Source organism: Artibeus jamaicensis, unplaced genomic scaffold, assembly GCF_021234435.1.
Source record: "Artibeus jamaicensis isolate MK-2021 breed Jamaican fruit bat unplaced genomic scaffold, CSHL_Jam_final contig_482, whole genome shotgun sequence".
Classification (NCBI taxonomy): Eukaryota; Metazoa; Chordata; class Mammalia; order Chiroptera; family Phyllostomidae; genus Artibeus; species Artibeus jamaicensis.
The window spans coordinates 4,194,918-4,221,568 of NW_026521857.1; positions in this window are offsets into that span (position 1 = coordinate 4,194,918).

Consider the following 26,651-nt stretch of genomic DNA (forward strand, 5'->3'; position numbering starts at 1 on the left):
CTGCTCTGCTCTCCCCAATCCAGGGCTCTGTGTATGTGCCCGTGTGTGTGTGTGTGTGTGTGTGTGTGTGTGTGTCTTTCTCTTGACCCCTCCCCATTCTCCCCAACCCCACCCTCTCCACTTCCATCATCCCCACCTTACCTGACATACCCTCTCAAGTCTCAATCACTTGGCTCCTGTCCGAAGCCCTCCCTGACTCCCCCAAGCTGACGTAGGTCAACCTCCATCTTTGTTCCTGGCATTCTTTGGTTCCCAACCCCATAATTTTTAAAAATTGTGGTAAAGTACATATAGAACTTTCTATATTAGCTATTTTTTATTTTATTTTTAAATAAAAATTGTATATATTTAAGGTATATGACACGATGATTTGATATACATATATATAGTAAAATGATTATTAGAGTTGAGCTAATTAACAGCATTATTTTTTGTGTGTGTGAAGAGAGCACCTGAAGTCTACTGTCAGTAAATTTCCAGTAATCAATATACTCTTATTAACTACAGTCATGTTGCAGTGCATTAGATCTTTAGACTTATTCATCCTACATAACCACCCCTTTGTGTGCTTTGACCAGCATCTCCCCATTTCCTCCACCCCCTACTCCTGGTGACCATCATTCTCATCTCTGCATCCATGTATTCCACTTCTTTAGATTCCACATATAAATGAGAGCATATATAGTTTTTCTTCCTGTGTCTGGTTTATTTCATAATGTCCTCTAGGTTCATTTACATTGTTGCAAATGACAGGATTTCCTTTCATAAGGCTGAATAATACTCCACATATTTATATACATGGAATTTTATATGGATGTCACATTTTCTTTATTTATTTATCAACAGATACTTATGTTGTTTTGATAGCTTGGATATTGTAAAAAATGCTGCAATAAATTTGGGAATGCACCTATTTCTTCAGGGTACTAATTTAATTTCCTTTGTTGATAAATATTAAACTTCTGGCCAAGATGAAGGTGTGAAGATAAATAGATATACTTTGCCTCTGCACAACTAAAAGAAGGACAAAAAACATTCAAAAACAAAAAATAACTAGAATTGCCAGAAAATCAAACTGTACGGAAGTCCAACAACCAAGAAATTAAAGAAGAAACATTCATCCATACTGGCAGGAGGGGCAGAAATGGGCAGCTGGGACAGAGAGGACACTTAGCAAGGCAGCCATTGGAGGACTGGGCAGTCCACATTTACCTGCCAATAAACTAGGAGGAACAACTGGGGAGTGAGACCATGCAATCCAGGGTTTTAGCACAGCAAAGTAAAGCCTCAAAACCTCTGACTGTAAAAACCTGTGTGTGTTGCAGCAATGGGAGAAACTCCCAGCTTCACAGGAAAGTTTGTTGGAGAGACCCACAGGGTCCTAAAATATACACAAACCCACCCACATGGTAATCAGCATGAGAAGGGCCCAATTTGCTTGCGGGTAGCCCAAGAAGTGACTGAAACCCAGCAGAGAGCAGAGCAGGTGGCATTATCCCCTCACTGACCCCTCTCCCACATAGAGCTCCACAATGCAGTGCTTGGGGTTGCCCTGCGGTGGCCAATACCTAAGGTTTCACCCCTTACTACATAACAGGCATTCTAGACCAAAAAAATTATATATATATATATAATTATATATATGTATATATATATAATTATATATATATCCCAAATGAAAGAACAGATCAAAGCTCCAAAACTAGAACTATGCAATGAAGAGATAGCCAACCTATCAGATGCATAGTTCAAAACATTGGTCATCAGGATGCTCACAGAAATGGTCATGTATGGTCACAAAACAAAAGAAGAAGTAAAGGCTAGCAAAGTGAAATAAAGAAAAATATACAGGAACAAACAGTGAAGGGAAGGAAACCAGGACTCAAATCAATGATTTGTACCAGAAGGAAGAAATAAACATTCGACCAGAACAGAATGAAGAAACAAGAATTCAAGAAAATGAGGAGAGGCTCAGGCACCTTCAGGACATTTTTTAAATGTTCCAACATCTAAATCCTAGGGTTGCCAGAAGGAGAAGAGGAAGAGCAAGAAATTAAAAACTTATTTGAAAAAATAGTAAAGGAGAACTTCCCCAATCTGGCAAAGGAAATATATTTCTAGGAAGTTCAGGAAGCTCAGAGAGTCCCAAAGAAGTGAGATTCAAGGAAGCACACACCAAGCCACATAATTACATGACCCAACATGAAAGATAAGGAGAGAATCTTAAAAGCAGCAAGAGAAAAGGAGATTGTTACCTAAAAAGGAGTTCCCATAAGACTATCAGTTGATTTCTCAAAAGAAACCTTGCAGGCAAGAAGGGGCTGGAAAGAAGTATTCCAATTCATGAAAGGCAAGGACCTACATCCAAGACTGCTCTATCCAGCAAAGCTTTGATTTAGAATGGAAGGGCAGATAAAGTGCTTCCCAGATAAGGTAAAGTTAAAGGAGTTCGTCATCACCAAGCCCTTATTATATGAAATGTTAGAGGAACTTTTCTAAGAAAAAGATCAAAACTATGAACAGTTAAAATGACAACAAACTCACAACTATCAACAACTGAACCTAAAAAAAATAATAACTAAGCAAACAAGTAGAACAGGAACAGAATCACAGAAATGGAGATCACATGGAGGATTATCAGCAAGGAGGGAGGGGTGAATGGGAAAAAAGGTACAGGAGATAAGAAGCATAAATGGTAGGTATAAAATACCTGGCTGGTGTAGCTCAGTGGATTGAGCATGGGTCTGTGAACCAAAGGATAGAGGTTCAATTCCCAGTCAGGGCACATGCCTGGGTTGCAGGCCAGTTCCCATCAGGGAACACACAAGAGGCAACCATACACTGATATTTCTCTACCTCTCTCCTTTCATTCCCCTCTAAAGATAAATAAATAAAATCTTTTTTAAAAAAATAGAGGGAGGTTAAGAATAGTATAGGGAATGAAGAAGCCAAAGAACTTGTATTTACGACCCATGGACATGAACTAAAAGGGGGAGGGGAATGCTGGTGGAATGGAGGATGGAGAGTGGAGGGGAATAAAGTGGAGGAAAAAATGGGACAACTGTAATAGTATAATCAATACATTTAAAAGAAATAAAAAATAATAACAATTTCCTTTGTTTATATACCAAGAAGTGGGATTGCTGGATCCTACGGTAGTTCTATTTATAGTTTTTTGAGAAACTTCATACTGTCTTCCATAAAGGCTGCACCAACTTATATTCCCACCAAGAGTGTATAAGGATTCTCTTTTCTACACATCCTCATCAACAATTGTTATCTTTTATACTTTTTTAATAATAGTTATCCTAACAGGTATGAAGTGATATATTCATTTAACCATTTATTAGTGTACAGTTAAACAGCAGTAAATACATTCACTTTGTTCTGTAAACAATCTCCAGAACTCTTCATCTTGCAAGGAAGAAACTCTGTGCCCATTAAACAGCAACTCCCACTTTCTCCTTCTCCCAGCCCCTGGCAACTGCCGTTCTACCTTCAGTCTATGAATTTGATCACACTAGGTACCTCCAACCACCCCCTTTTTAATTGTGTTATAGTTGTGTCATGAGTTTAGTATCAGATTCTATCACTTTAGTGCTCAAAATATGTTATTTTTATTTTAAACCATCTTAGTCCCACTCAGTCTATCCTACTGGGGTAGTAAGTTCTAATAGGCATTACCGAGCTCACCTGCTCCAGAGGGTTAAGTAGTGACCAAGCCTCCTCAATCACCAAAGCCCTGGAGAGTCCCCTTCCCCACCGGTCAGCCCTTTCTGGTCCCCAGAGTACCCCACTGTCCCAACCCACATGGACCTCCATGGCCAGCAGCTCTTCTGCCTTCAGGTGTCATTTTGGAAGTTTGGACTGGAGCTGGGATCCCCTGTACCTCACCAGTCTCTGTAGGTCTAGACCAATGCCTTCGTGACCTTTCCACATTTCTTCTCTTCTCTCTCTTCCTCCCTCTCCTCTTTCATCACCCTCAAAGCCCTCTCTCGCTCAGCCTCTTGCCCCCAGAGTCATCTGTTTCTATTTCCCCGCTGCTGCCCTCAAAGGCTTCCTCTCTCTCACCTCCACCCATGGGACCCTTAGTATCCTTTTCTCAAAGAACTTGGAGTTGTGCAAAAGCCTTTGACTTCAAGCAGATTCTGTTTTCTGTCATGAAAATATCCTGAGGCAAGGACAGGCAAAGACCCCAGCTACCTGTTGATCTGAGGGAACAGAAAAATAAGGCAAAATACAAAGCAATCACTCAAACATCATTATTGTTTTCATACTTTCCTCCCAACTAACCTGGACATGCCTTTAGAACTGGGTGTCATCTTCCCTTTTATCTCTAGAATCTTTGCAACAACAATAGCTTCTCAGTAAAAAATTGTGAATGTAAATGAATGAATGATTGAATAAATGAATTGAAGTGACTCAGGACTTTTCAGCCCCAAACTTCTCTCCCTTTAACATGCACATAGGTGCCTCAGGACTCTTTCTGGGCTCAGACAGGAGATATATAAGTGTAATTCCACTGCCTACAATATTTATTTTATCCTTGGGTTTTTCCAGCTAAAAGAGTGTGGACAATTCCAGGTGTTAAATAGTAGAAAAACATGGTTTATTTTAAATTCTTTGTTTGGAGAGAGGGAAGCAAAGAAACAATGGTTGTCTCATTGTACAAGGCAGCCTAAACTCACTGCTCCCACATTACAGCTTAGAATTAGTTCTCTCCCACCTGGTACTAACCCCATGGGCTCATGAGCTGAGAAAAGAGTAATAAGAGGGAGAGAGAGAGAATGAATTAATTTTAAAAAAGTCATTTCACATAAAAACTTGGGAGCCAACCCTGGATGCACTAGGGTATCAGGCTACACCACAGTGAATGAAGATCTGCTGTCTGTGATGCCCAGTTTAGAATACACCAAGCCACAGTCTTCTGGAACTTTTGCCACATTTGGTGCTGCGGTTCTTGTAGAAAATCCCAGATCCTGTAGCGGAGCCATTTCCAGACAGGGCTGTCCAGTCCAGCCATCTGGAATGGCCAGCTCTATTAACTGACCTCTGATTCATCCTCTCCTATTCACTTCAAAGAATGCCCCATGAGGGAAAGAGACAAAAGGCAGTCATGAGGCCTTGGGGGAAGGGAGGAAACTGGCTAAATAATTAGCCTTCCAACCTTCAAAGTACTCTATAATCATTAATTAATCTACCCAACTGGGATCTGTGGGCAGATGGACACTCAGCAACTGCCCTGACACACCCATTACTAAATGGAGCCTGGGTTAAGCGAATGCATACAGCAATTGGAGCACCTGAGAGGAAACAGATCAATACCACAACACTTTGGTTTTGAGACTGGTTTTTGAGAAGTTGCTATTAATAAACATCTTTGGATAACCTGAGTGGGGTGGCAAAATGGGACCAGCAGGCTTTTGAGAAATAGAACCGGTGGGTGAACTTCTGCTCCAAAAGCCAGACAGGAGTCAAGGGGGTGGTGGCCATGGACCTGTAAGTTATCTGCCCAAACCTGGGTGTATCTGAGTCCCTGCAGAGCATACCCCAAAGAAGGAGATCTCTCTTCAGTTATGAGGACCACTGCAGGGATCCTACCAGCAGCTGTAATGGCAGCCAGCCTCACCTTGGACAGAACCTTGTAGACACCCAGGGAAGACGTTGGGGGCAGACATGTGTGTTTGGATTGCAGGAATTCATTAGACCTGCCCCACACCTCCACTGTGAATGCCAGCACAGGTAAATTTGCTTGTATGGGGACAATTTTAAATTGTCTCGTCTGTACCTTTGTACCGGGTCTCCCATCTACCAGCATGCAGTCCTTGCAAATGAGCAATTAAAATAACATTGCAGCTGAATATTTCTTCCCCACAGATGAGCTCACACTTCCAAATTCTCCTTTTACACCAATGTTTAGAAAGGAAAATAAATGGTGAAACTGAGATGTCAACAGGGAGAGAAACTACTGATTTCTCAATATTCACGAGGTGTTACTCATCCCCAGGAAATTTGCAGAAATGCCTGGCCCTCAGGCATGCATACCTTAGTCCCAAACTCAGTTTCAATGTCTTAAAGTTGTTTGGACTCAAAGATAGTGAATCATGTTAACAATATTTTAGGAAACTGAGCACTTTTCTGAGTTATGTATTTTTCCCCTTATTCCTCTCACCAACCCTATTAGACAGGGACTTCTCACTACTGCTTTTCACAAGTGGAAACTGAGCCTTCCAAGTACATGAACTTGCTCGTCTTCAAATTCACAAACGACTCCTACGATCTTTCATGGAGTGTAAGCATCAAGCCAAAAAGATACCTGTGCTGCCTGGCCCACATTCTCCTGCATGCAGGCTGGCTTTGTGGAGAGTCAGATTTTCAGAAGGTTGCCCACTGTTGATGAGATCAAAACCAGGGAAGCGCTGTGATTTGAGAACTGCAAGACCTTCCTCAGTAGTGGAAGTCCTCTCTGCAGCCGGGCATTCTCGCCAGGCCACACCCAACAGAGCATTGCCCTGTCCAGGCTGGGGTGGGGGTGGGGGTCCTGTCCAGGCTGCTTTCTGATTTTTCCCTTTTCCATCATCCAGCTGTTTCTGAGGAACCTATTGCCAACATAGCCAACCAAGTGCAGGCTGTTTGTTGTTCTTATCTTTGAGGAGTCTTTGCAAACCTATGTTTTAAAAAAATCCATGCCCCAAATGAGGGAGATGTTGTACAATCCCAAGAATATGAGGTGCTTAGAATGGAAAAATTTATAAATACAGGAAATAGAATAGCAATCACCATGGGGCTGGGAGGAAGAAAATTTAGTGTTTAGTGGACAAAGAGTTTATGTGGTAGATAATAAAAAATTTAGGGTATAGTAGTGTTGATGGTTACACAGTGCTGTGACTGCACTTAATCCTGTTGAATTGGATACTTGTGAATAATTAAAATGGTAAGTATCATGTCTATTTTATTACAATAAAAATAAGTAAAGCTCTGATACATGGTGTGATATGCATTGACCTGGAAGATAATACGTGAAGTAAAGTAAGAAAAGGACAAATACTGTATGATTGTACTCATATGAGGAAACTAGAGTAGTCAGATTCACAGAGACAGGAAGTAGAATCATGGTGGCCAGAGGCTGGGGGAGGGGAATAAGAGAAAGAGCATAGTTTTAGCTGGGGCTGGTGGAAAAGTTCAGAAGATGTGATGGTTGCGTAACAGTGTGAATGCACCTAATGCCACTGAACTGTCCAGTTAAAATGGTTAAAATGATAACTTTTATCACAGTAAAAGTATTTTTCCTAAACAAGAGGCAGGCTGCTTTGCCTACCATATCTTCTACAAAAGTTTCCCCCAAACTGCGCAATCCAGGAGCCCCACTGCTGAAACAGGTGATTCCCCTCCACACACCTCCAGCCTCTGGGAAGAGCTTCCTATGCCTGAGGGGTGGAAGGGCGTGACCAGGCAGGACACAGAGCGGCCAAGAGGGATGGGGTTCCCATAGGGCTGCTGAAGCCCCCAGTGTCTCTGCAGGATTGGCTGTGATTGGGGTCCCACTTCCCAGGGCCACCGCCCCTGTTTTTCTGGCTCAGGTATCCAGGAGGCTGTCAGGGTACTGCTCTTGGCTACCGTGTTGCTCCGAAAATGTCTGCAATCTAGTTTCCATTACTACTACCCTGCGTTCGGAAAACTCACATTCCCAGCTCTCCCTTTATACACAGAGAAGTCATGATTGCACTTCTTCATGCTTCTTTCCCCCCAAATGAGCATATCTTCTCTTTCAGATATAGCAACACATTTTTTTAAACATGCACACTTCATTTCTCAAGACTGTGCATTTTTCATAAAGTAAAATACTCTGTCAATTCTCCCAGGCTCCCAGGACACTAGTCACCATCACTTATTCCAGCTCACAAAAGACAACAGCCACCTTCGCATCCCTCCCACAGCCAGAGAGCAACAAGGACCCAACTTGCAACCCAAAGTCTCTAACCACCTCAAAGACAGTTGGAGCAGCCCTGGTGAGAAAGTCACCCCCCTGCATTCTCCAGAGGTCTGCTGTCCTCTTAGCAAGTGAACAAGGACTGTAGCAGGTGGCCACGTGCCTTTTGAGGGACACAAGCAACCAGCAGTGCCACGGCTGGCTCTGGAAGTTATCTGTTGGTGCCAGGCCTGGTGGAAACCTCCTGAGCTGGCAGAGAGGAGGGCTCATCTGCAAATGCCTGTCCGGGACAGTGTGTTCAGACTGGGTCTAATCATTGCCTTCCGACAGCTCTGGCCACTGCTGCCTTGTCCCCGGGCTCCCTCCATCTCGGGTCTCCCACAGCCGTCTAGAGCTTCAGAGAGTGCTGGTTCTGTGACTAGATCTGTCTGCTGGAGAGACACATTTTAAAATTCATGACCTTTCCCATCGGGGTTCAGAGACAGATCAGGCTTGAAGATGAAAGCTGGGTTTATTCTTTCCTTGGTCCTGCTGCTCTGCTCCCATCCCCAACCTCCACCCCTTCCTGAGTCCTCCTCCCAGAGCTTTCCTTGCTCATTGTCCTCCAGGATTTTTGCATTTATCCCAGTTTTAATCCTCTTTCCCAGCCATAAACCAAAGCAAAATAAAAATTCCCCTGCTTGCAAACAGAGTGCATGTTCTTCTGGCTGGCAAGGCACGCCTGACTATCAAAGGTATCTCCCTCTGTCAGGTAGGGAAGGGCCACAGAAGGTGCAGCTGGGCAAAAGAGATAGAGTGGAGACCAGACTGAAAGGGAGTCAGGCAGCAAGGGCTGTGGCATTTTCATTTTTCCAGAAAAGGCATTTGCTGGGGGGCCATCCATCTGAGGCTGGGAAGGTGGGGCACAGCACGGGCACCACACATGAGCTGGCAGCAGCTCAGCACTGCAGACCCTGCCAAGGAACATTAAAGAGCAGCGTATTTGCTTCTTGCCACAAGTGTAAACAACAACAGAGATTCTCTTGGTGGGATTCTTTCCTTGTGATTTCAGTCAGCTGTCCTCAGCTGCCCATTCCTTGCAGTGGTTTTCCTCCTGGGCCTTCACCGAGAGCATCTAGTAACCTAATTTATCCTGGGCATCAGGAAAGATCACTCTCCCCCCAGACACAGTGGTCACACATGAGGCACACGGACTTTTCACAATCACAAGGAGAAGTAAATGGAAGAGAAGCAAAAGCGGCTGACTGCAGGAGCATTGGCCCAGTGACAGAAATGACATGTCCAAGACAAACAAGAGAAAGCATGTCCATTTCTGGGAGGTAATAGTGGGTGATGTTCTTGGACGTGTCCCTGGACCAAGGCAGATCTGCTGGACTGGTCCAGAAATGGGTCCTCACAAAGTTGCAAGCAAAGCATTTTGGGGACTCACGTGTGTAGGAGGATTTGAACAATAGTGGAAAGATTTATGGGAGGGGGCACGCTGCATGTAGATGCCCTTGGAGAGGTTGCCACACTGCTTCTTCCACAACCAGGCAGTTCAGCTCCACCTCGCTGAGGAAGGAGCCCAGCTGCGGGGGCTGCAAGTCCACACTTCTCCTCACCAAGCCCAGGAGGAGACCCCCACACACACACCCGCTATACCATTAGCTTGACATCGAGGCTCTAGTCATCCAGCACAGTGTCTGTTCCTGTGTGGCCCACTTTCAGCACTGGGCTTTGGCCCACGTGGCTGCCACACTCAGGCCGGCAAGGTCGCTACAGAGAGAGCTGGAACCACGGGCCTTTGTTAAGCTTTGATTATGTTTCCTTGGGTTTGGAAAGAGGCACGCTTTATTTTAAACTAATCAACCTTCTTCCTAATTCTTTGTGGGCTGTGCGAAGGCCTTCCCTATCCAGTCTCTTTCCTGGATCTCTGGGGGTTTTGTGCCCTTATCCCATCTGATCCCTTCCCCAGACTTTCCCAGCATAGACTGCTCCCCTTCACGGTTGCCATCTTGGCTCCTGCTGCTGATGCCTTAGAGTTTTGCCTCATCATCTAGCTTGTATTGTGCATGCGCCTAGCAAAGGCATCCCCCCCTTACTGGTTTATCCTCCTGCCTATAATTTGAAGGAATGGATGATTGTTCCCCGAGGAGGTTGGAAAGCCAGTCTTTCCTGCCTGCCCAGGGATTAGCGTCCATTTGGCAGAGGATGCAGCTGTCTCCTGGAGTGTCTGTGAAGCTGTAGCTTCCTAGTTAATCCAGTGTAATTAGACGTCTGGCCCTCTTCTCTTTCATTAATATCTAACTAGCTGCCTACTCTAATAGTAACACTTAGCCAGAACTTACCTGTGCAAGGCAAGTTCTAAGCTCCTTTTATATATCAGCTCATTTAACTCATCCCATCAGCCTTATGAGGTAGATCTTATTAGCTCCATGTGATGGTTAATTTCACGTGTCAACTCAGCTAGGCCACAGGTATTCAGATATTTGGTCTAGATATTGTTGAGAAAGAACTTTTTAGTTGATATTGATGTTTAAATCAACAGACTTTGAGTAAAACAGATTACCTTTCACAATATGGGTAGTTCTCATCCAATTAGAGGAAGGTCTCCAGAGAAAACAGACTTAAGTTCCCCAAGGAAAAGAGAATTCTATCTCCAGACTACCTTAGGACTTAATGTGCAATGTTGCCCCTTTCCTGGGTCTCCAGCCTGCTGGGCTACCCCATAGATTTCAGACTTGCGAGCCTCCAGAATCATCTGAGCCAATTTTTTAAAATACCTCTCTCTCTCTCTTTCTCTCTCTCTTTCTCTCTCTTACACACACACACACAGACACACACACAGTCAATTCAGTTTCTCTGGAGAACCCTGACTAATACATCTCACTTTCCAGATGTTCTCATCTGGAGCAGTTCTCACCTGAAGCAGAGAAGTTAGTTCCCTTGCCCAAGGTCTCAAAGCCAATAAGTGGTGCAGGCAGGATAGAAATGCATGCATCCTGGCTCCAGAATCTGCTCATTTACCCAGACATTGCTGCTTCTCTCAGCCACGGGAAGTCACAGACACATCTCCATCAGCCAACTAAAGTGGGGAGGGAGGGGTGGTGGAAAATGCATTCCGGTAAAATTTAGCTGGGTCAGTAGACAGAACAAACTTTGAAATCAACAAGATTGGTTTTCAATCTAAGCTTCATTTTGATATCTGTGACTTTGAGCATATGATTTAAATCTCTCTAGGCTTCCATTTTGCTGATCTGGAAACTACCATAAAAACTTTGCAAGGTTATTAAGGGAATGAAATTGGATAATTTTATGTGCAAACAATATTTTCCAATGTGTGGGTGAAATCATGCAGACTGTGTGATTAGACAACTGCTCCAAATTTGAATGTTCTAAGCCCTCATGTGCTTGACTTAACACAAACACAGTAACACCATCTCCTATAATTAACTCTCTCCTAAATGTGTTTCAGTTCCTCAAAGCCACTGACCTGTGTCCATCACATGGGCAGGGTTCCCGTTGGTAGAGATCACTCCCACCTTGAGTTACTGTTGCTAATCAAAGCTACTAATGCCCAGAACATAGCTGTACCTGCCACAGGTGCAGGCTGGGTTTCAATATAAGGTCAACAGTCTGTCCCAGACTCTCACTCACCTTCTTCCTTTAGTTTTCCTGCTGAACCAGCTAAACCTATCAGACTCCTCTAGCTCACGGAGTGGCTAGCCCAGGGCCCTTCTCTCACTGTCCCCCCCACCTACCCACTCACCAGCCTATCAGATCCATGTCTGTGTGCCCACTGAGGATCAGGGCTCACGTGTTTTTCTCTTAAGGGAAATAAGCATGTACATTCTTCTCCAGGAAAATCAGCATGCACAAAGAATGTGCAAAAAGAGGAAATTTTGTCAGTAACATGTCTGTGACATCCTGCTGGGCCAAAAAAAAACAAGGAGCCTAGTTTTTCAGGGGTGGGGAATGTTTGTTTTGTTTGTTTGCTTGCTTTTTGGTTTGGTTTTCACTGTTGTTTCCGTTATATGTTGGAGAGGTTCCATGTGCTAGGGACTGTGGCAAAATATTTGACTTGCATTGTCTCAATCCTCCCAACTCCTCTCTTACAACATCATGACTGTCCCCACTTGAGGATGAGAAGACTGAGGCTCAAAAAAGAGATGCAACGTGCCAAGGCCTCACAAACAGTGACTGAGCCAGGGTTCACTCCTGGGCTTGTCTAACTCCAGAACCCTCATTCGTGACCACCATGCTGTACCTTTATACTGGGACATCGATCTATTTTCAAAAATGTTCAATAGCTTTTCTAGGAAACAAGAAGCATTAGCTCTAGCCCAGCTTAGAAGCCACATGGCTTTAAGCCAATCCCTTAGTCCTTCAGGCTCACTTTTCTTTATCTGTGACAGGAGAAAATTGGAGTAAGAGAAGCTAATGGTGTCTTGAAGCTCTAAACATTCATGATTCTGAGAATCAGTGGCCAGAGAGCATAAGCTAATACATTTACACCACATCATCCTCAGCTGCTACTTGGCACTAGGAAAAATTCTTAGAAAAAGCAATAAACAAAAATATTAGCTAAATGCTACCTATCCTATTTACATATTACATTGCAAAATGTACTGTGCTCTCCTTTTTTTCCTGGAATGGGGACATCCCAGTCCAGGATCTATGGCCATAAGTGTGCTACGATGGGAGCTATCAGTGACTGCCCCAACATTCCAAGTTCCAAGAACCTTCTCTGAAACCGCATGCTCAGTAATGCTAACATTCAAAACAAAACAAAAACCCTCACCCAACAAGCAATATGAAAAACATTTGCCTTTTTAAGTTAACATAAACATCGAGTATCTTTTTTTTCAAATGGTGAAAATAATCATAGAGATAAGTATAGCCAGAAAAACTGTTGGAGAAGAGATGGAAGAGAATGAGGGAGAAACATGATGAAGCATCCACCTCCCTGCATTTGTCTTCTTCCCTTTGGCTCATTTGTGAGCACAGAATTGGAACCCATGTCAGATGAGGTCTTAGCCCCGTGTATGGGTAAAGCTATTTTCCAACATAAACAAAGAAGCAGAGCTGGAGATGCCTGTCAAGCCATTGAAATCAATTCACCTCAACAAGCACATTGTTTCATTTTATTCCCTACACCTTGGCCTTAAACTTCTCACCATAACTCAATAAGGAGTTTATGATTTTCATTCTGGATGCCAGTGCATCAGTCAGAAGGGGCTCCTCATCCCATGCTAAGCACACACCCCAGAAAACTCTCCTCTCTTTAATTACTTATTTTTAACCATTGTGAGTTTATTTCTGTATTCTGTATTATTATTATATTTCTGTATTATTTCTGTAAAGGCACAGTGGAAGTGTTTCCATACAGACAGTCAAATTCAAAAAGAATGCAAACTTTCACTTGCTCTCTCTACAAACTTTGTGCCTACCATGACAGCAGGTGTCTGTTCAAACACCCAAAGACATGGTCGCTGCCCCGAGGAGCCTCCTGTAGGGTTCAACCCAGACGCCACCTTTTCCAGGGTGCCTCCCCTGGCACCCAGATCAGGGCAAGAAGCCTCTCCTCCAGGTCCTGCGGCATTGGGACCAAGGCATCCATGACCCACATCCCCTGTAGAAGAATTGTTGGCTTACTGAGGTAGGCTCCAGACACTGCAGCTACAGTGGGAGAGGCTCAAATAGGGTGCACCTCACAGCAACCTTAGACAAAGAATTGCAATAATGGTGGTGAAGACAACTGAGATATTGACAACAATATAGTGGGAAAAATGTAATCCCCTCTGCAAGAAGTATTACCTTCCTCCTCCTTATCCCCTCCTGCCCTGAATCCCTGCACACACACTTCCAGGGGCTCAGCACGCATGTCTGAGAGAATGCCAAGGTGACAGCATGGTGTCAGTTTCTTGTGGGGAGCCCTCTCTCTGATTTGTACCATCCTGCCTAATATACTTCAGCAGCACTGAAATGAAAAATGAAGAGGAAGTACATCTTGCTGCTAAAACATATGTGTCAGAAAATCATTAGGAGTATTAAATTACAGCAATAAAATGAACCAGAACTAATTTTGCAAATTAAGATCCAATCAATTTTTTTCATAGCCACACGTTTTCCTTTAAAAAAATAGCAAAATAAGATTTAGCCTATCGGTATTAAAACTGAGTGTAAGGCTTTTGGGGGTGAGGTGGGAATACATATAGAACCAGAAATTTCAACATGACATATACATTTGTGTTTCAGAGGTGAAAGTTGTCACCTGGATAGGAACAATACTGTCCCTGTGCCAAATGGTATAATGATCAGTTTTTAATCTGATGTCCCCATGTATTTTACATGCTTAATTTATGTATACATATTCCCCTTCCTTTCTTCTGCTCCCCCAACTCCCAAACAAGGTTCTATTGACACTAGAAACTAATATATTTCTAAATTTCTGACCACTTATCTTTAGGAGAGACTATGGCTGTTGGTCAAATTAAATCTGAAGCTGTAACAAACCTTTAGAGCTTTGCCTGCTCAGGAGAATAACAGGGTGTCTCCCTCCGCCCTCCAGCACGAGAGACTGTGATTAAGCACAAAGGAGGCGGCACTAGCATACCCTCCCCCTTTCCACGGGAGATTTTAGGGCAAGTGTTAATTAATTGAATAACCTCTATGATCGCCTGAGAACAGGGCTCAGCACAACTCCTGGTTCCAAAAGGGGAACTGAGGAAGAGGATGAAATGCCCTGGCCAAAGACTCAGAAAGGTTCTGCCAAAAAAGAGGGGAAAACAGGAGGCTTCACCTCCCTGCTGGCACATTCCTCCTGGCTCCAGCTCTGGCAGAGCCGCACAGCGATGTTCTGCTACACCCAGAGAACCAAACTATTTATAGCCACACAATCATTATAAATAAAGCTGTTTATAACATTGAAACTTGGCCCTGCATTAGTTAAATCTGTAGACTGGCACCTATAAATAACTCTGTTACATGTTCAAGTGTGACTACTGACTGATACTTCCTCAAATTGTGACAAATAATGACAAGTTTGTTTGACAAACATCCCACTGACATTCATCTGATTCTGAATAAGCGGTGCAGCTTTTTTAATTTGGTCCCTGAGGCCCAGGTTCTTGGGAACTTTCTTTATTCTTTCCCTGTCTCATCTCCTGCACCAGCAGACCCTGTCCTGTGTGCAGCTGTGCCCCCACCCCCACCCCCCAATCACTAAAATGGATTTGAGGCCATTTAAGGGGAAGCCTATTAAGTCCACTCTTTTTCTCATGGGACAGCTGTGCTAGAGGGGCTTTGCAAGGGTCAGGGAGTTTTGTTAATGACACCACAGCAATAAGAAGAGGGGGGGAAATATGAGCCAGACCAGGGTGTTGAATATATGAGGAGAAAGGATCAGAAAGGAAAGGCAGACTTGAGAGCATCAGATTGTTGGAAACTCCATCTCCAAGGGGGACCTGGAACCTAGAAATGCTAAACGTGGTTACAAGAGAACCAGTGAAAGATAAGAAGCCGGACAGAGGGATTTACATCCCAAGGCACCTAAACTGGGAGATCTTCACTAATCTTAGCCTGAGATTCCCACAGCTGGGGTTCTGTCACTGGGTGGGCTGATAGGAGAGTATGTTGGCAGTGACGTTGCACTGCAGGGCCCTAGTAGGCCTTTGGAACTGTCTGCTGTAACTGGGTCATTTTACAGGTGGGGGAGTTTGGGTCAAAGAGGCCCCACTGCTAATCAGTGCACAACTACACTGGAACTCAGCTCCATCAGCCCCAGGCAACTTCTGTCCTTATTAAATTAATACTTGAAAAGCATAAGAACCATCCCTGGGCCACAGTGACAATTCTGGAAAGGGGAGTGATGACTATCAGTTCTCCTCACAGCCAGCCACTATTGTGTGGACACATTAAAAGAAACTCGTATACTGCTCCCCACCTCCCAGGCCCATCTTCTCTGTCTGATGGACTCTCACACTGGCAGCATTCCCACAACTCACCCCACCACACCACTGTTGCCAATCCATCCTAAACAGTTTTCAGTCATCTGCTAAACATCAGCTCTCATCGTAAGATGGGGGCCTACCTGTTCCCCCATTGCCCTGCCCCAAATGGAACCACAGTAAAGAGGTGCCCGTCCACCTGGGGGTGAACGTCTCCTTAAATGTGTACCCTATGTGCCTCACTGGCCTCGGCCTAGTCCTGACCCTGCTCCCTCCTCCCTCAGTATAATCCACCAGTTCCCATGTCTGCCAAAATAATAACAAACTTATTGCGATGGCTGACAGTGTGCTCAATTACTGGTCCCACCCACTTCCCCTGCCCAAATCTATGCTTCATCCCAAAGTTGACTCCTCACTCTTCCCAGGACATACACCCTTAGAGAATTCCCCATTCCCTTTCCAAGGACACCTTCCCTTTACATTGCAAAACTCTGACCATCTTTCAAGACTTATTACGAATGCCTAAGGAAGCCCTTGCTAATTGACCAAGCAGCTGTAATGTCCTTTCCTAGGAATCCCCATTTCCCCATTTTTGTATCTCTTTCAGCACTGGCCTATCTTAATCCTGCCTTACAGTCATTTGTGAACATGACTGTGTTTAATCCTCTCTTCTATTGGTTAGAGGAAACTAAATCATTTTAGCATCTAGCATAGAGTATATCCAGTAAAGAATGAGGCATTTAAAAAGTCCACTTTCTAAAAGTGCAGTCAAAAACAAAAACAAAAAAGACTCAAAAAGCAATAAGTGACAGGCAGTATCAACTAGTGAACATTTGCTGAGATGTGTAAATAAGCAGCAAAACCTGCGATTGGATCCACGTGGTTTGCAGCAGCAGCTCCTGCAGCTCCAGGAAGGCAGCACCAGGGACTCAGCCAGTATTGGTGAACATCTTCTGTGCTCACAGATATTTGCAAAGGATGGAGAGCACTGGAAATGAAAGAGGCCAAATAACTGTGCAGGCAAGCAGTTTAACAAGCAAAAGGATTAAAACAGCAAGTATCTGATCAGCCTATCAGTCAACTGGCCATCACACATTTCTTTAGAGCCTGTAATATATATGATGTAGAACTACTATCAAAAGAATGGGTGTTACCCCTGCCTTCTGGAGTTGACAATGTCCTCCACTTTCTACATTTCTCTCACCCTTTTTTTAAATATATTTTTTTATTTTATTGATTATGCCATTACATTTGTTCTATTCCCCCCCTCCATTCTCCTCCACCCTGCACACCCCTCCCCCACCATCCCCCCTTTAGTTCATGAACACGTGTCTCAAGTTCTTTAGTTTCTATATTTCCCCTACTGTTCTTACCCTCCTCCTACCTATTTTCTATCTACTGTCTATGCTACTTATTTTCTGTACTTTCTCCCCCCTTCTCCATCTCCCACTCCCCTGTTGCTAACCCTCCACGTGATCTTCATTTCTATGGTTCACTCCTGATCTAGCTGTCCTCTTAGTTTGCTTTTGTTTTAGGTGTGGTTGTTGATAACTGTAAGTTTGCTGTCCTTTCACTGTTCATATTTTTTACCTTCATTTTCTTAGATAAGTCCCTTTAACAGTTCATATAATAAGGGCTTAGTGATGATGAACTCCTTGAATTTGATCTTATCTGAGAAGCACTTTATCTGTCCTTCCATTCTAAATGAAAACTTTGCTGGATAGAGCAATCTTGGTTGTAGGTCTTTGGTTTTCACAACCTGGAATCCTTCTTTCCAGCCCCTTCTTACCTGTAAGGTCTCTTTTGAGAAATCTGCTGACAGTCTGATGAGAATTCCTTTGTAGGTGACTGTCCCCTTATCTCTTGCTGCTTCTAGGATTCTCTCCTTCATTTTAATCTTGGCTAATATAATGATGATGTGCCTTGGTGTGTTCCTTCTTGGGTCCAACTTCTTTGGTACTCTCTGAGCTTCCTGGATTTCCTGGAAGTCTATTTCCTTTGCCAGAATGGGGAAGTTCTCTTTTATTATTTGTTCCCATAAGGTTTCCACTTGTGACTGTTCCTCTTCCCCTTCTGGTACCCCTATAATTCAGATGTTGGAGCATTTAAAGATGTCCTGGAGGTTCCTAAGCCTCTCCTCATTTTTTTGAATTCTTGTTTCTTAATATTTTCCTGTTTGGTCATTTTTTCCTTCCTTCTGGTCCACACCTTTGATTTGAGTCCCAGTTTCCTTTTCATCACTATTGGTTTCCTGTGCATTTCCCTTCATTTCAATTAGTTTAGCCTTCATATGTTCCTCTAATTTGTGACTAAAATCAACCAGATCTGTGAGCATCCTGATCACCAGTGTTTTGAACTATGCATCTGAAAGTTTGGCTATTTCTTCATCGCTTAGATTTATGGGCTCTGGGGCTCTGAGTTGTTCTTGAGCCATGTTTTGATCTGTTTGTGCCTGTTTGAGGAGAGGCGCTTTAGATGTTCACCAGGGTGGGGCCACCCAGGTCGCTGGTTTGTGACACTGTATGTGGGGGTGGGGTCAGAGAGGGAGCAATGGCCATCCTCTCTGCTCACACAGTCTGCCTCACCGCTCGCCCCTACCCTGTTTATCTGAGTGCAAACATGCGAGCCCGCCACGCTGCACTGCACAGTCTCAGTGCTTGCCTCTTCACTGGTTTATCTGCGTGCAAATGATCTAGAGACCGCAGACAGCCAGCTGCACCTTGCCTTCTCTGGGTCCACCCCGTAGCTAGCCCACACCTGGGATCCGCGCCCTCGGCTGCCTATGCACCGCCCAGGTCGGGGGATCTTCCCTGCCCGACCTGCTCCACTGCCGGCTTCGCCCCTCTCACCGGTTTAGCTGAGCAGTTTATTGTTTTCAGACTCCATATTGTCAATTTTCTGTATGGTTTGGTTGCATTTATTGTTGTTAAAACTTTGTTGTTTAGTAGATTTGGTTGTGCGAGGACGCAGTGTTTCCACCTACGCCTCCATCTTGGCGGAAGTCCCCCTCACCCTTTTTTTTCTAAGATTTTATTTATTTATCTTTAGAGATGGAGGGAAGGAGAGAAGGAGAGAAATATCAATATATGGTTGCCTCTCATGTGTCCCCTGCTGGGAACTGGCCTGCAACCCAGGCATGTGCCCTGACTGGGAATTGAACTGCGATCCTTTGATTCACAGGCCTGCGCTCAATCCACTGAGCTACACCAGCCAGGGCATCACCCTTTTATTTTTTATTTTTATTTATTGATTTGAGAGAGAGAGAGACACATTGATTTGCTGCTCCACTTATTTATGCATTCATTGGTTGATCCTTGTATGTGCCCTGACTGAGGATCAAACTCACAACTGTGGAGTATCAGGATGATGCCCTAAGCAACTGACATACTCAGCCAGGGCTGCTTTTAGTGTTTACGATACTAAGTAAGACCCATGGGACTCCAAGTCTCCAATTTGGAAGCCAAATTCTTATCTCCAGAAAGAGAGAATTTGCCAAGCTGTTGGGCCTCCCAGTGGGCTCCACATTCCTTTTGCCCTAGCCAGCAGGCTGCCCGGCCCCTGGCATTGTCTGAAGGCCCTTAAAATTCCATGGACACATGGTAGTAGAACTTTCCATATCAGGACTAACTCATCCACAGAAGAGAATCACATGAGAAAACTTCAGCTGACAAGCTAACCACCAAAGAGGAAAAGCACAAACTGAACACTCCTAAAAGGGCCAGTCCTCTTCTTTCCTCAAAAGAGAAGGAAGGCGCCAGGCAGGAGAGCGGCTTTAAGTCCCTTTATGCTATTCCATTTTAGCACAGTCACCCTTTGCTATGCAGATGTCACTTCCAATAAACACCGGGGTTTTCCTGGGCCTGGACTCTAATTGAAGGGATTGTTACTGTTGCTGAATGGCTAGGGAAATGATTAATGCAAAGCCAACTGCTTCATAAATGTCTGCTTTGTGAGTGGTCCCAGTGTCCTGGGGACCACGACTCCTGTGGTCAGCATAGCCCCAGGACTCCATGTCAGCAAATGATATTTATTATCTCCTCCAGCCCCTTTCTGAAACTGCTGGGCGGACAAAGTCTCACCTGGAGGCTGGTGGGCACAGCCCCAACCATCCTCCAATGTCTCTGGGGCTGAGCATGCAGTACTGAAAGTCTCCTGATCTTTTGGATTTTTTTACGCACCACCTGATTTAGCTTTGAAGGCTTCTGTCATAAATCATAAAGATGGGAGCAGAGGTATGAGCAGATAAAAAGCTTTTCACAACCTACCTCATTCCTAACTCAGTTACTTGGGCTCTATGCAGATACATGAATGTACACACACACACACACACTCACTCAAACAACACCACACACACATACACGGAGTTTCTCTGATCTGCATTGCTCACAGTTTTCACCTAATTTAAAAATCAGTTTCCATTTGAATGCAGCAGATGGACTCTTCAGGTCCTACTTCCTAGGAATATAGAGTGAAAAGAAGTGCTAAGTGAATGTGCCAAGCCCCCTGCTTAATATATACACACCCCATTGAATACACACAGGATGGGTGGGTTTATTTTTCCCCAAAAAAACTGGTCCCAGATTCTGCTGACGTAGCACATCCTGGCCCCACTTCTGTTTCTGCAGGCTCCTCAGTCTAAACAGCCATGGATGCTATCCTGAAAGCTCTCTGTAAGCTTTAAAAAGAAAAAAGCTACAATATTTATAATGTTAACCGTGGTGGGATTGAGGATGGGTTCTTTTTAATTTATATTTGTTGTGGCACCTAAATGTTCTACAGTGTGGGTATATGTTTTATATTCAAGAAACAATGCATGCTATAAAAAAAAAGAAAATTATTTTTTGTTGCATAAAAGCCCTCAAGATCCTGAGGTTTGCTTGGGCAGCTTTATCTGATTTTGCAGAAGTGGTGTTCTGGGTCATAAAACATGGAGACTAAGACATTCTCTGAAATTGGATCCTAAACCACTGGTTTCTGTGTAACCTTAGTGAACAAGCGGTAAGTAAAGAAGTTTATCCTTGGAAACTCTATTCTCCCCTTTCCATGTTCTTGTCCTTCTTCCCATGCCCTTGTCACCCTTGCAGTTCCCATCATTTTTCCTGTTTTGCTTTGTTTTTTTTCATCCTTATTATTATGTAAAGCACACTCTGAGGCACAGGTGTCCAACTTGCAGTCTGCAGGCTGCATGCATCCTGGGATGGCTATGAAAGCAGCCCAACACAAAACCACAAATTTACTTAAAACATGACTTAGTTTTGTTACCAAGCATTTATATATATACATTTTCTATATTGATGATCACAAAGTTGGGACCTGGTCAATGATTTTAAAAGATTATTGAAAGGTCTGTAGCACAATTAGACTTATTATATGTGGACTTTTTTGCTTATCTGTGGTGGCAGATATCACAAAAATTATGCACAGAACTTTTTTTTTGCTCGTCAGTTTTCTTTAGTGTTTGTGCATTTAATGTGTGGCCCAGGACAACTCTTCTTCCTCCAGTCTGGCCCAGGGATGCCAAAAGTTTGGACACCCCTGCTCTCAGGGTAAAGTTTGATGTCAGTCATTTATACTTTCATGTGAATTGAAATAATTGGCATTTATTTAGCTCCAGTGTTATAAGTGCACATTTGCATTTTAATCCTAAATCTCATTGTATAATGAAGGTACTGGCTAATAAAGAAAAGAGGTCATCACCTCTCTGCATCTCTGAAATCAGATAATCTAGGTTCCTCCTAGCTCTTCTCTTTGTGGGAAAAGCAGACCCTGAGAGCAATCACATCATTGACTGCAATAAATGCTTCCACTTTAGCTATAGAACCTCACCATTTAATATATTTGTCCTTTTAGAAAGAGCAGACACTCCAGAGATACTGCCAAATGTGGGGATGGTTGAAATAACATGCAGTCTGCAAAAATACTCACAGGCCTAGGGCTTTTGAAAAACCATATTCTTTATTCTTACTTGGAAAATTGTATTTGTTACACATGTTGAGTATGTATAGTAAGTATCTGATAAGTAAAAATAAGCAATAATGCCCTGGCTGGTGTGGCCCAGTGGGTCGGGTGTCATCCTGCAAAGCTAAAGGCTGCCAGTTTGATTCCCAGTTCAGACACATGCCTAAGTAACAGGTTTAGTCCCCAGTCAAGGCACATATCAGAGGCAACCAACCGATCAGTGTTTCTCTCACATCGATATTTCTCCCCTCTCTTTCTCCCTCCTTTCCCCTCTCTCTCAAAAAAAAAAAAAAAGAAAGAAAGAAAGAAAAGAGAAAAAGAAAAAGAAGAAGAAATGAATAATGATTTTAAGTGCTAGATTTTGGAAATAGATTTTTAAAACTGTATCCCAGAGAAGTTAAATAACTTGCTGAAGGTCACTCACTGGCCAAGGTAGGGCTTGAACAAGAAATGAGGGTTTCTGACTCCTTGCTTGGGCTCATCTTGAGTTAACACATTGCCTCCCAAGCCACCCAATTCAAGTCCCATGCAAATCTAACTACCTCATGCTGATGGGAAACTTCAGACTGAGCCTCCCAAGGTTCTCTTTCTTGGCAAGTACACTAAGAACTAAGGCTGAATGAGCAAACACCACATTTCCAGTCCTGCTGAGCCTTTGCTACTTACTAGATCATGCTTTGCAGATAAAAGGGTGATATAGAGGAAAAGAAAACTTAGAAATAATCATTTGTTGTTGCTGCCTTTTTCTCCATTCTGATCCTTATCGCACTGTGGTTCATCCCTGGTTATCCACATACTGTCCAAGGCTAGAGAGAGAGAGGCAAGGCCCCAAGCAGCTTCCCCAGGGACTGCCCCTTAGGCAGTTTCCTAGTGGAAGTTCACCTCCCAGCCAGCAAGGTGAGTCAGTGGCAGTCCTATAGTGCCCACGGGTTGACTCTGTACCTGTGGTTGGATCTGGGGTAACCTTCCACCAGGCCCCATGTGAACAGTATCTAGATACCTTAGTCATTGTGTACTCAGTATATTTGTCACATTACCCTGCCTTCTGTCACCTAAAACCAAAATAAGATCTTGACCTTGACTCACCTTGTAGTCAATGTGTACTACATCAAAAATTCCAGCATCTGCCATTTATAGATTTGTTTATTTATTCAGCTAAAATGTGGTAAGTGGTTTCTGTGCACCAGGCACTGGGCCAGGCTCTTGCTATATAAAGAAACTGGACAAAGAGCTCTTGATCTTGACAAGATGACATAACAATCAGAAAGAAAGGGACATGTGACAGAGAGCCAAGTTAATTTATGCCCAGAGAGACTAACACCTCTTAACTCTCTAAGCTCTGTCCTCACCCTCTGCAAAGGGCTTCCTGCCCACCTGCAGACATGGACATGCTTCTTCTTCTGTGCCCTGATACCTTGGGGTCATTTCTCATTCTTTAGATTGTGTGTAAAACGAGGAAGGTGGCCCTGGCTGGTGTAGCTCAGTGGACTGAGTGCGGGCTTGCGAACCAGACAATCGAAAGGCAACCATACATTGATGTTTCTCTCCCTCTCTCCTTCCCTTCCCCTCTAAAGATAAATAAATAAAATCTTTAAAAAAAAAAAAGGTATGCTACTAAGGTTTAAAAAAAAGGAGGAAGGTAAAGAAGAAAAGGCAGAAACTGTTATTTCATTTATTTTTAAATGTTTATTTGTTCATTCATTCATTCACTCATTCATTCATTCATTTTAGAAACTGTTATTTAACATCTCCAAATACCCATAGCACTATCTAGGACTTTTCAGATGAATGAATGAATGAATGAATGAATGAATGAATGAATGAATGAATGAATTCTGAAGCTCTCCTGTCCTCTACATAGATTTCCTTGACCCAAATGTATGTCCATCAGTTCAGACAAGAAGTAAACTTCTTCATACATAGAGTGTCATTATTTCTAGTTCATTAAACAAACACAGAATTTAGCCCTGGCTAGTATAGCTCAGTGGATTGAGTGTGGGTTGCAAACCAAATGCCTGCCGGTTCAATTCCCAGGCAGGGCATATGCCTAGGTTGTGGGCTGGGTCCCCAGTGGGGACCGCATGAGAGGCAACCACACACTGATGTTTCTCTCTCTCTCCTTCTCCCTCCCTTCCCTTCTCTCTAAGAATAAATAAATAAAACCTTTAAAAATATTTTAAAAAACAAAAACAAAAAAACCCCAAACAAGCAGAATTTTAAGAAGTAAAAGGCTCATCTCACTCAGCCAAAAGCACTATTTCATTGTCTTTGTTTTCATTTCCCCAGGAGCACAGTTAAAGTGTGTGTGCGTGTGGGTGTGCATCAGTCCTACACATACTTTGGTGGCATCCTCACTAACAGGTGTCCCTCCAGCAGGTCTCAGTGATGATGGAGGGCATGGGGGGTATGCCAGGAAGATGGGGAGAAGTGGCCTGCCAAAACCAATCACATTAAATCTTAACGCTCACTCAGGGCCTGTCACAAAAGGAGAAATCTGATGAGCACCCGAGTGTCAGGGTGGTAATAGCATCTGTTAAATGGCTTATAAATGTGATGGTTGAGAATTTTACACAGAAATGACACTAGTGGCAATCAAAGCTACACATGCCTGGCTTCAAGCCAGCTCCTTCCAAGTACCTTCCCCACTTCAGGCCAGGTGGGTGGGGCTTTCTGCTGCTACCTGGTTGGGCCTTTCCCATCATTTTGAGCCTTTGCTCTCTGACATAGAATCTATTTCTTCTGAGAAGAGATCGGCAATCTCCTTCCAAAAGATACATCATATCATAATTTTTCCCTGTTCTTACAATTGAAGGTATTTTATACCAGCAATAAAGAGAGTTCAGAAACAATTTGTCATTCTTATCTCTTCTGGTGAAATGAAGAAACAAGACACAAATAGTTTGGTCAGGTGGTATCATAGTCCAAAGAAAGAAAATGATAAACCTTGACAAGCAGAACATGGTGATCCCTAAACAGGCTCGAGCCGACCCTTTCTCATTGGTTTTCTGGACAATCCACTGCACAGATGGTGGAAATCAGAGCTTGGTGAGCACCAAAACCTAGTGACCACCAGCTTGGGCAAAATGCAGCCCCCACTAATGTGGGGGACAGAAAAGGAGAAGTTACTAGACTCACTACAAGTGATTTCTAAATTAAAGAGGATAGATAAGATAAACAAAATAAATTTTTGTTATTGTACACATCCCTGAGTTAAATGAGATTTGGAGCATTAGACAGTAAAAATCCTTTTATAAATCTCACTCATTTATTTCTTCAGTATTCATTCATTGCATGCTTATATTGTGCCATCATATAATTACAATTGTGGTAAATGCGGGTAGAGTAGCAGGACTCCTGCTACTCTAGCTGTTTAGCTGAGGTTGAAGCTTCTTTCAGTTCATCAGTGGTCCTGGAAATTAAGATGCCTCCACCCACCTTCACGTCCATCTCCACAATTCAGTCCCTGTCTCCTAGGCCCTGCCAACAGGATCTTCACCTAGGCTTTCCCCTGTCTCTTCTTTCCAGTACTATGAGCCAAGCTCTGTGTCTCAATAGCTTTTCTTGAAGTTAGATTACCCTCTGTATTAGTTTCCTAGGGCTGCCATAACAAATTACCAGAACACGGGGGCTTAAAACAATAGAAATTTACTCTCTCGCAGTTCCAGAAGCCATACATACAAAAATCAGAGTGTTGGCAGGGACACATTCCCTCCGAAGGATGTGGGAGAGAAGCTTGCTTGCCTCCTCAGCTTCTGGCGGCTCCAGGTGTTCCTTGGCTTGTGGCTGAATGATTCCAATCCCTGTTGACATGCCCCCTCTTGATATGCCCATCTCCTCTCTGTGTTCTCTTCTGTCTCTTTAGGGACAGCTGTCATTGGGTTTAGGACCCATCTGGATAATGCAAGGTAATCTCATCTTGAGATCTTGAACTTAATTACATCTGAAAGGATCCTTTTCCCAAATAAGGTCACATTCACAGGTTCCCAAAGTTAAAATATAAACATATCTTTTGGGAGTCCATCATTCAACCCATGATACCCTTTTCTAGTAGTGCTGTTCACCCTAAATCAGAGTTATTGAATGATTCAAATGTTGAGTATCATTTATGCCTTGGGTGCTGGATATTAGTTTGGCATTGGAGAAATAAGACGAATAAGGAGTGGTTTCTGCCCTCTAGAAGTTCTTAATCTAGTAAGTCAGACAGAAAAGCAAGCAGGTCATTACAATTCAACATGAAAAAAGCACTGGAGAAGTCCCATCCCTCAAGGATTTCACAGCCCACTTCCCTGATAACTCCCACAGTCCAAGCAGTGTGACTCTCTCTTTGTCCACATACCACTGACTCTGCTAACCCAAAAGGTGAAAACTGGTGGAGGAATGAGAGTGCCAGGGGCAACAAGGAAGACTTCCTCCCTGGAAAATTTTCCCTAGGCCACAGATATGTCTGTCTGAATATTAGAGACAAGGGCGGACATTTGGTAAGAACAGTGTACTGGGACACAGTGTCTCTGAAGACTGAGCAGAGAACATCTCGGAGTCAGAAATGGCTCGCTTGTGGACAGAAGTGATGGCTCCCTGAAAAGGCCTCTATGCATTTGTGCACAAATCAACAATTTGGATGAATGCCAAGAAGCGGGCTCACTCTTTCCCTGTTGAGTTGTTCAAGCATTTTGATACTTGAGTTATGCAGGGCCGTATCTGAGCTCCCATGTGAAACCTTGCATGTTTAGCCCTCTGGATAGGAGATGGACTGGGTTACAGACAGGAAAACAAGGCAGGCACTTTCTTCCACTTCAAAACAGAATCCCAGAGCCCTGTCCTAAATTTCCTCAGGA